This window comes from Sus scrofa, chromosome 10 (assembly GCF_054392235.1).
Source record: "Sus scrofa isolate SSC_HxYL_T2T_F1_AM1 chromosome 10, Sscrofa_HxYL_maternal_Yorkshire_Landrace_v2.0, whole genome shotgun sequence".
Lineage (NCBI taxonomy): Eukaryota > Metazoa > Chordata > Mammalia > Artiodactyla > Suidae > Sus > Sus scrofa.
Genome location: NC_139392.1, coordinates 10,687,910 through 10,698,424, shown reverse-complemented (window position 1 = coordinate 10,698,424; position 10,515 = coordinate 10,687,910). Strand labels below are relative to the sequence as shown.

At 40.0% G+C, this 10,515-nt stretch overlaps 1 protein-coding gene across 5 annotated transcripts in view; it reads right to left on the bottom strand.

Moving 5' to 3' along the window:
• Window positions 1-988: 988 nt before the first annotated feature.
• The window catches only part of SPATA17 (spermatogenesis associated 17), a 386,966-nt gene continuing 377,439 nt past the window's right edge, over window positions 989-10,515 (bottom strand). For 3 of the 5 annotated variants that reach the window (XR_014817037.1, XR_014817047.1, XR_014817058.1), the window contains 2 exons: window positions 6,854-6,952; window positions 4,787-5,065 (listed from right to left, as the gene is read on the bottom strand). The gene's annotated coding sequence lies outside the window, so the exon portion shown is untranslated. Of the gene's footprint in view, window positions 1,649-2,500; window positions 2,625-4,786; window positions 5,066-6,853; window positions 6,953-10,515 lie in introns of those variants that run through there. The other 2 variants (XR_014817028.1, XR_014817057.1) reach the window with 1 other exon arrangement.

Sequence of the window (10,515 nt, the reverse complement as noted above, 5' to 3'; positions counted from 1 at the left end):
CAGGAGGCATTATATTCTACGGTTACTTTGTGACCATAAGGTATAAAACCAACATTTTAGAATTTATAAACAATTCCAGGTGTCTACAGAAAGGGACTCACAGTGGGGAGTTCCCACTGTGGCTCAACAAGTTAAGAACCCACATAGTGTCCATGAGGATGCAGGTTGGATCCCTGGCCTTGCTCAGTGGGTTAAGGATCCAGTGTTGCCACGGCTGAGACACAGGCCTCAGCGGCAGCTCCGATTTAACCCCTAGCCTAAGAATTTCCATATGCCACAGGTGTGGCCCTAGAAAGACAGAAAGAAAGACAGGAAGACAAGAAGACAGAAAGACAGACAGACAGAAAGAAACAATATTGCAACTGGCTCCTGGCAAATCTTCATGTTAAGTGACTAGAATCTAGCCTCCTTTTGCTATTAAAATGGCATTTTCATTTTCTCGACCAAGACTTTCTCATAAGGAGGCTCACTTTGTCCTTACACACCTAAGAGGATCTCCTCTTTCCCACCTAAGTTTTCCCACACAGGTTTTGCAGAGTTTGCAAAACCTGTGTGGGAAATTTCCTATGTCCTCCTGTAACATTATTCCACAGATTCGCTAGTGAAATGAAATACGGCAGTGACCTTTTAAATTCCCCTGACTTTTTACAATCTTGGAAATTTAGCACAACAGCAGGAGTTTAATCATATTCATGGATGTAAAAGACAAAATAAGGCACCTTTAAATTCAGGGGGCGATGTGACCTCTGAGGAACCAGAGCCCGCAGAGGCTCCCTGGCTGTGTCTGGGGACAGCTGGCGCTATACTGCCCGTGTGCTGACACGTCTACCCGTGGCTGGTACTTGAACTTGTAGCTACAAACCCCTCACCTGGTCTACATTTTGAAACACAATTACCAGAACTGTTGTATTGGCTACTCATTGCTTATCCTTTCGGACAATGCCCTCCTTAATGTATTCAGAATAGGAGTCATTCAAAGATTTCAACGTTTTTGATGTAATGTTTTTCTACCAGTTTAATTGAGATATAATGGACATACAGCACTGTGTAATTTTCAGGTGTGCAGCATAATGACTTAACTACGTCATGAAATGAGTCCCACAGTAAGTGCAGTGAACATCCATCATCTCATGAAGATACAACAGGAAAGAAACAGAAAATGAAATTTTCTCCTTTTGATGAGAACCTTTAGAATTTACTCTCTCAACAGCTTTCATATATAACATACAATAGTGTTGATTGGACTTATCATGTTGCCTATTGCATCGCTAGTACCTGTTTAGATGATAACTGGACGTTTGTGCCTGTTAACCACCTTCATCCAATCCTCACTGCCTCCACCCTCTGCCCCTGGCAACCACAAATCTGATCTCTTTGATTTTACTTTGAAAATATATTCTCTCACGTTGGATGTTTAAAGTCTTTGCCATACCAGAGAGTAGAGCTAGAGTGTACATGATGCCAAAGCCTCGTTTGTTTACACGAGTATTTTTTCACATCTGCTGGGCTGGGTCTTTAAATCAAACTGAGTGTTTGGTCTGATTCCTTGTGGGTTTAGCAGTGCCCAATCATTTAACCAAGTGTCATTATATGTGTTCTCAGTTTTAGGTTTCAATTGCTCTGCAGTTCCGGTGATGGATGAGATGGCCTAAAGAAAAGTAAGAAAGAAAAAAAGAACAATGTAGCCCAAAGTGACAGCACAGATCAGCTCTCTTAAATTCCCTGTCCATACAGCCATTGTGATCAAGGTGATTGATGAAGAATCCTATCAGCTCTGAGCTGCTGAGATGTCAAACGGATAGGGAACAGCAGGGCTCACCGCCTTCTTGCAAACAGTTTTGAGAGGTCAACGGTTAACTCATCCTTACAACTAGACCCGGGCCTCTGCCCTTTAAATGCGTACAAGAGACTATCAATGTACATTTGCTGTGAAAAGCTTGCTTTGCAGGTAGTCATCTTTAAAGAACAAATGACTAAATGTTTCCTCTTCCATAGATACTTTCTTTAAATCTTTAATTGAGCCCTGCTAATGAGCATAAGCGTGTTAGTGCAACCAAGAAATTACAATACTCATTTTTTTTTTTTTTTAGCTTGCAAACACTTCTTACTGAGTGTTGTGTGTGTGTGTGAATTATCCTGATTAAGGTGGGAGAAAGAAGCCCTGCTACCTGTCAACCTTGTAGTTTTTCTTCCCAAGAGAATGTGTGTCTCCCAGCAGCTTACATGGTCATAGCCATTCAAACAGGAGTCCCCATGAAAATGGAAACCAAAGAGTAATGGGAAAGAGAGAGATGTGTTAACTATAAACGACTTAGTTTTTGGCCTGAACTTAGTAGCCACCAGGCATCAGGATACGTGAAAGAAAAGGTTTTTATTTTTCTTTATACTATAAAACAGATTTTTCTGGTCAATTGTGAATTAATTCAAACATAAGATAGGTTAACATTAACCAAAACCAAGTATAGTTGTGAGAATATATATTTGGGGAATTTATAATTACCTTAATCTTTGATAAATATTTATACTCTGATATCATTATTCCTGATCATTGACCTGAAGATTCTTGGCAAGGGAGTTCTTTTCCTTTCTTTAAAATTGCTTGTCTCTTGGTTGAGCTGCAAGTACTTGGGGAAAAAAAAAAAAGATGTTATTGCTATGATCTGAGACCAGGATACTTCAGGCTCCATAAATTTGTTTTATTTGATTTAGATTAGGCAGCAGGTAATGTAATGGGACACAGTTGATAAGAAATTATTTTCTATTTAAAGAACTTTTTAAAGAAGAGGAAGACCATTAAAGAAACTCTAGGGGAGACATGGAAACAATATATAGACACACAAATAGTTCTATCACTAAAGGTATACTGGTAAAATGGTACTAGCCTTTTAGCATGGCTATTTGATGTTTTTGAATATGTCAAGATTTTAAAATATATAGTTGTGATTATTTTATGTATAGCTTTTAAAAATCCTGGGTATTTAACCTAACATCATGTAAGACATCTATATTACTGTATAGTCAATATTATATATTGAACAACGATACATTCCTGTAAGAGCATATTCTGTTTACAGACACCACTAAGTTGTCTACTGAACATTCTTTTCCCCATTGAATCCTTGCTGGAAAAGTCCCTTTCTGTACAAGTAATGACGCCTCCTCTACATGATTTTGGGAAGAGTGAGCCTTTTACCTGGAATATCTTGGAATGGGGCTCAATCGATCATTGTTGTTGTAGAATTCCTTCCATTTAATGGCCACAGGGTGCCATGTGACCCGCTGATGTCCTGTCACCTATAGGGCAGGCCACTGTTCTGCTCACAGCTGCATTTCAAGCACTTAGACTTTTGGCAGGCATTCATCGAGGGCTGAATAAATAATTGTTGAATGAATGGATTTTAAATGCTGAGGAGTTTTTCATTCAGGCTAAGAATTCACCGGAAGAGACTGTTCTTTCTGGGCCGTTGCTCGGTCTGGATGTGCTGCCTGGAGCTACGGCAGCCATCTTTTTTTGTTTTGTTTTGTTTTTTTGGCTGCGTTTGCAGCATGTGAAAGTTCCCGGGCCAGGGATCGAACCCCAGCCACAGCAGTAATCCAAGCCACGGCAATGGCAAGCAGGATCCTTAACCTGTTGCACCACAAGAGAACTCCTGCAGTCATCTTGTTTTCAGTGTAAGGATGAAGCCAACCCTCAGGCGATCCAGACCCAAGAGACTCCAAGAAGTTTCTCCTTCATGGATGATCCTTGATTCCTGAATTTCTTGAGAAAATAAATTCCCTTCATGTTTAAGTCCATCATTTAGTGCTGAAATAATCTTAGCGGATACATACTGCTTAGTATCAGGAGTTACCACATTTTCTGAGTAATACCTTTTTTTTCTTTTTAGGGCTGCATCCGAGGCATATGGAGGTTCTCAGCCTTGGGGTTGAATTGGAGCTGTAGCCACCGGCCTATACTACAGCCACAGCAATGCCAGATCCAGGCTGCCTCTACGACCTACACTACAGCTCATGCCAACGCCAGATCCTTAACCCACTGATGAGGCCAGGATCAAACTTGTGTCCTCAATGCGTGCTACTCAGATTCATTTCTGCTGAGCCATGGTGGGAATTCCTCTGAGTAAGACATTTAAATGAGTTTAAAAGGCTTTCATTTGGCCACCTACCATAATAGGACATAATAATTAAATCTCTAACAGGATTTAATTAAAAGGTAGATACTGTTTTTTTTTTAAAAGAAATTATACTAATGTGATCCATATTTTATAAAATTTAATAACATTTAACAAATCACAATAAAATATCATTTTAGATACTGCTAGGAGTACAAATATCAACAGCTGGCAGGCCTCTCTAGAGGACTAGAGAATTCTGAATCTCAGCCTACACTGCTTTTAAAGCTGTGCCTAGAACAAGATTATTCTTCGTTACCCTTCATTTCAGCACCAAATTTCTGAAAGCCATTGTGGTTATCATAATAACCAGGTTTGTTTGTTTGTTTGTTTTGTCTTTTTTAGGGCCCCATCAGTGGCATATGGAGGTTCCCAGGCCAGGGGTGGAATCAGAGCTGCCGCTGCTGGCCTACACCAGAGACACAGCAACGCAGGATCCAAGCTATGTCTGACCTACACCACAGTTCACGGCGACACTGGATGCTTAACCCACTGAGCAAGGCCAAGGATGGAACCTGCATCCTCATGGATGCTAGTCAGACTCCTTTCTGCTGAGCCACGATGAGACCTCCCCGTTGTGGTCATCATAACAAATGACTCCCAAGTTTCGTGTCTTAAAACAACACTTATTTTATTGTCCCACATAATTTCTGTGGGTCAGGAATTTGAGGAAAGCTGAGCTGGGTGGTTCTGGCGGAGGGATTCTGATTGCAGTCAGATGGCAGCTGGCACCGGAAGGGTGGCAGAGGCAGGGCTGGAGCAGCAATCAGCTAAGGGATCTCTTGCTTCCAGGGAAGGGTCCCTTTGTGTGATTTCTGCTCATGGCTAGTTTGGGCTTCCTTGCAATATGGAGGCCTCAGGGTCATCCACCGGCTTACATGGCCTGCAGGTTTCTAGAGAGAAAAAAAACAAATGGAAGCCACATTGCCTTTTATGATCTCGTCCAGAGGTTGCACAGCCTCATTTTTGCTTCATTCAATTTTATTATTGCGGGTGAGAGACAAGCCTTCCCAGAACCCAGGGGAAGAGAGTTGTACGCTGTGTCTTGATGCGGGAGTGAGGGGGTTCTCAAAGAGCTTTTGGGGCGAGAAATACAGCAGGGACCATCTTTGGGAAACAGAACTGTCTGTAACCATGAAAAAAATGTTCCTCTACAGCTTGTTTTTCTTTCTTTTATGTTTGTCTTTTATGTTAAAGTTGCTGTCTAAAATCTGGGGAATGACCAAAGCTGTATGTGCTTCGGAGTTCAGGAAACTATTCTTTCTTTCAATGCCATTCCAGGATCCCTTGGATCCCATGTCAAGGATCAAACTCAGCTTAGAGAGTGTGTGAATGGAAGAGAATAATGGTGCCAAAGAGCAAGCGTTTGTGTTAAGAGCCTGTGAAGAGAAGAATGCGTTTCGGGATACGAGCGATTTGAAAAACAAGACTGAAGGTAAGCAACACATTTAGGGAAAAACATTTTAAAAGTTATAAGAAAATTAACTCTTATTAGAGCTGTTAATTTTCCCCCTGCAAACTTAATAAACCTAGTTATAGGTATGTATAGGTATAACATCTAAGCATCTCCATTTAGAATTTTTTGATCAGTAACTTCGTGCGACATGGCTGATGATCTACACTGTCGAGTGTAAGAAGCCACGCGTGATCGAGGTGTTTCTAAAGGAAACTTCTGCCATAGGAAAGTAAACATACATTTTAGAAATAAGCAAGTTTTAGATTTCTGTATGAGAATCACATTTTAGAAATAAGCAAGTTTTAGATTTCTGTATGAGAATCACACATTTTTTTTAAAGAAAAATACGAAACCATGTTTAGAAAGCCAATCTTTCAAGAGACCATAAAAAATTAGAAAAAAAATGAAATTCCGGCAGATGAGGATAATAGTCAGTCTTACATATAAGTAAACCAGACATAAGGGGCTCTTTTTTGGTGGGTTTCCTCTTGCCTCGTGACTCGGTTGTGGACGTATTCTAGAAAAAACGCACAGATCCCGCTTCAGAAGTGTTTCGGTGTCAAGTTCGTCTTGCGGGGCGGGACCAAGAGGAGCGTTACCTTGTTCATCCGTGTGAGTCAGCAGAACTTGAGGCTGCCTTTCTCCTGAACTAGAGTTTACTTGGTTCTTTTTGATCTTGTACTTCGTATTCTCTGTGCTTAACATGGGCTATGAACATAACGTGTTTAATGATCTGTCTCTCCCATCTGACTCTGCGGACATGAAAGCAGGACTTGCTCCTGCCTGGCTCACCTTACAGTGTGAACAAACAATGTCAGTAATGTTTTAGTCACGGAGGAAAATAAGTGTGTGTGTGTGTGTGTGTGTGTGTGTGTGTGTGTGTGTGTGTAGCCATGTTGGGAGAGTGATGATGTAGAAAGTGACCTGGTTTTGTGGTTCCATAGAACAGAAGCAGACCTGGTGTGAATGTATCCGCAAGACAGGTTTCAAGTCATTCCACGAAAGATCCTTTTTTAAAGACAAGGGTTTTCCAACAGTGGCTTTGGTTGCCTCCTCATGTGATGAGCCTTCTGTCATGAAAATAGAAGCTTAAGTCACACCAGTATCTCTCGGAGGTATTGCAGAATGAGATGAAACAAACTCTCAATTCCCTTCTAAAGCTATAAATCGAATCCTAGAACGTGTCAGTGCTAAATGGAGTGACTGGGGGAAAATGAACACTTACTTGCATTTATAAATCTTCTCTAGGCAGGCATAGTTCTAGCCGTTGAGGACACAGCGATAAAGAAGGCAGAAAGGTCCCTGTCCCCATGGAGCTTATATTCTAGTGAGGGAGACAGATGATAAAAAAAAGTTAAAAACAAACAACAACAAAAAAAACCCAAGCAAGTTAATGCACCATGGGGGACAAAAACAGGCCAGTCTCTAGAGAATGACTGGGGTTGGGTCCAGATAACATTAGATGAACCAGCTGTAAGAAAACATCTTATGTTTCATGAAATCTGTTTGTATTTTAGCAGCATTTCTAGAAAAACAAATATCCAGGACACATTTGATACCAGCATTTCAAAAATTAACTCTGGATCTTCCACTGTGGTGAAGCAGGTTTAGAATCCAGCTTTGCAGCAGCTGTGGCGTAGGTTGCAACAGCGGCTTGAGTTCAATCCCTGGCTTGGGAACTTGCATATGTCACAGCTGGAGCATTAAAAAATAAAAATAAAATAAAATAAGGTAACACTATCTACCAAAGAGGGGAGACACACATCCTGATTTGGGAAAGCTAACTGTTATCATTAGAGAAATATTTACAAGGGTTGTTGATTGCAAACGAGAAGCCCTGAGAATAAATATTATGGGATAAAATCATATGGAAAAATAGCATGGTCAGCAGTGATCAGGAAAGATGTGGAACTTAAGAGGGCTCTAACGATATATAACTTTATAGTAACCTCATCAGAAGACTAAATGCTCAGGCCATGGGCAGCATGATAATGGAATGCCTATTCCAGGCCTACGTAATTGATCTGTTACAAATTTCTGACATGCTTCTGCATGGAAAATATATCATTGCAGGCGCAGGGCCATTACTGTGTGCAAATGCTCCTGTAGCAGATGGCATCTCACTGTATAAACATTATCAGCATTATCAATGCAGATATTCGGGGGCTGAAACGTCACCTATTTCATCTCCCTACTTCTATAACAGGGACCCCCAAGGCTTGCTTAATTGCAAAGGGTCTCATCTCTTTCTTTTTTCTTTTTTTTGTCCAATGAAGAGAAGTCTTCACACAAAATGTGACTGTGTGTGTGTGTTGTAATAACAAAAACCTTATCTTGCTCTTTTCTCTCAAGCATGGATAGATGAATATTAGAATTTTATGTTCTCTTTTAGGAGAAAATTACTGGTATTGGGGGGGGGAAGCACTTGTGCATTTGTTCATTATTTCCTTATTCATTCATAAAAATCACTGAACTCCTACTACTGCCAGGCACTGAGAAATTGAAGGCCAGGAAAAAAAGCTTTTCCTAAGACCTAGGACAACAGGAGGAAGCTCAGACCCTGGGGAGCCCGGCTGTTAGAAGGGGGGACCCGGTGCTTCTCAGCCAAAGGGCCCTCAAAAACTATATTCTGGAAAAAAAATTCATTTTTACAAAAAAAAAAAATGGGATATTTTTACAGGGAAAATGAACACCAGCATTTGTTAGTGGGCGTGCAGCGTTGTTTTTATCCTGAAATGCTCTGAGATTTCTTCGCCTAACTTATTCACAGGTCTCTGCTAAGAAAGATTTCCTATCTTCGAAGCACCTGGTGAGAGAGTTTTTGTACATAATGTAATTGCACCAATAGCTAATGTAAAAATAAGAATTATCTCCCGAGGAGGGGGAAGAAACACAAACAAACAACGGTTTCTATTCTTTGACAAACATTCCTAAAATGACCTGGGCTTTGCAGAGCCGTGTTTTGTGTTCATGGTAAAAATATTTCTCACTTCTAAAAATTCTTTCTAGAGTCTCATCAATTTGCGGGAATATCAACTCTTCATGAATACATTCACAGGAACTGTTTATGTCTTTGGCGATGTTGGTCCAGGAGACGCCCTCCCCATCACACCACTGAGTGATCTTGAGCATCTGAACTAGCCTCCTGAAAGCTCCTCGGGCAAATTCACCAACAAACCTTGATAAAGTCAATCTCCTGCAGGACACAAACGGCACGAAGGCGGAAGACCACTGACCCACCCGTGCACTAACTCAGCTCAAAGCTGTGGGGAAGGAAGAACCAGACGCCGATCCCAGGGTCCTATAGCTTCTCTGCCACTACAGAGGGTTCATGAGACGCTACGACGACAGGAACCTCCTCGGAGATGAGACGGATTCTCTCTTCTGAGTCAGAGGGCCTGGCACATGAGGACATCAAAGAGCCACACCAGAAATGACCCAGGGAGCGCTAAGACTTGACCCCCACACACTGAGCCAAGTGAAGATCTGATGGCAATTACTGGGATTTTTTTTTTTTTAAACTCTGAACAATTTTCACACTGGTCAGATCTTTTAAGGAACAAAAATTATGCAAAAGCGTTCCTCTCTGGCTACCTCATTTCACTTTGAAAATGCAGATGATACCAATTCTACATTAATTCCTAGTTCTGTATTTTGACATGTAAGGGTAAAAAAAAAATGTTATTCTGGTATATTCTGGTATTGCAGGGCTATTACAAATTATTTGAAGGGCACGTTAAAATTATAAGATGACATAACAGAAAAATCTACTTTATGAAACATTACTATTTTTTAAATTATTATAATTTTTACTTACTGCATACTTTAAGCAGGATTAGTTTCATAAAATATAAACATATTCCACTGTAATAGATTTTTAGTCTTGCAACATTGTTTGCTGTACCAACCTTTTGAATCTTTTGGATAATCTTAATAAATAGTATCACGGGCTAAGGATATCTTACTTATCAAGAACTTTGTTTTATGACTTATCAGGGCTTATCAGGAACTAAGATTACCTTCCAACTGAATGTTTACAATCTTTTTATTGCCCTTCTTGCTCTTTGCTAAAAATGACTTTAATTTTTTGGTAAATTTAAAATTTTTTGTTTATGGGGAAGCTTTAGGAAAGGTTCATTTTGATTCCAAAGATGTGATCTAAAACTAACTCTCTATGAATTAATGTAATAAGTATTAACTTCTTTCTTTCTTTCTTTTTTTTTTTTTCAGCTACACTGTTAACCCACTGTGCTGGGTTGGGGGATTGAACCTGTGTCTTCACAGAGACAAACCAGATCATTAACCCTCTGTGCCACAGTGGGAACTCCTAAAGTGTTTCTAAGTGCACATTTATTATTATTATTTAAAAAATAGCTGCTGACCACTATTTTGATACTATTGAAAAAACATCCTTAACATAGGCAATGTTTTGGAAAGAAGGATGTAAAGACTCCTAGTAAATTCGTTAAGAAGAGACAAAAATGTTATGAAGATGTTTAATACGCAGAAAAAATAGAAGAATTTATTATTTTTAATTGGGCTTTTGTTGTATCAAAGCCAGAAGCTGCTCTGCAGTGGTCCCCTTTCCTTCTGATGCTCCTCTTTGTCACCACCAGATGTCACACTCTCACTGCAAATTTAAATGCCTTCATGGCACAGTAGACAGCATGATCTTTTTACTTGTAAATGTTCACTGTTCCGAAATCATTTCTCTTTTCAAGTTCAGCCTACGACTTAAAAACTTGCCTTTGCATGTGAATTCGGTAGACATTGATTTTAGCTGTTTCAGGCATACGTTTACAGTTTCTATGTAAGTATTCTCTTTCAGTTCACTTGTGTGAGTTTTGTATTTATTTTGAGGCACCCGTTATGTTTCTACATGCACAT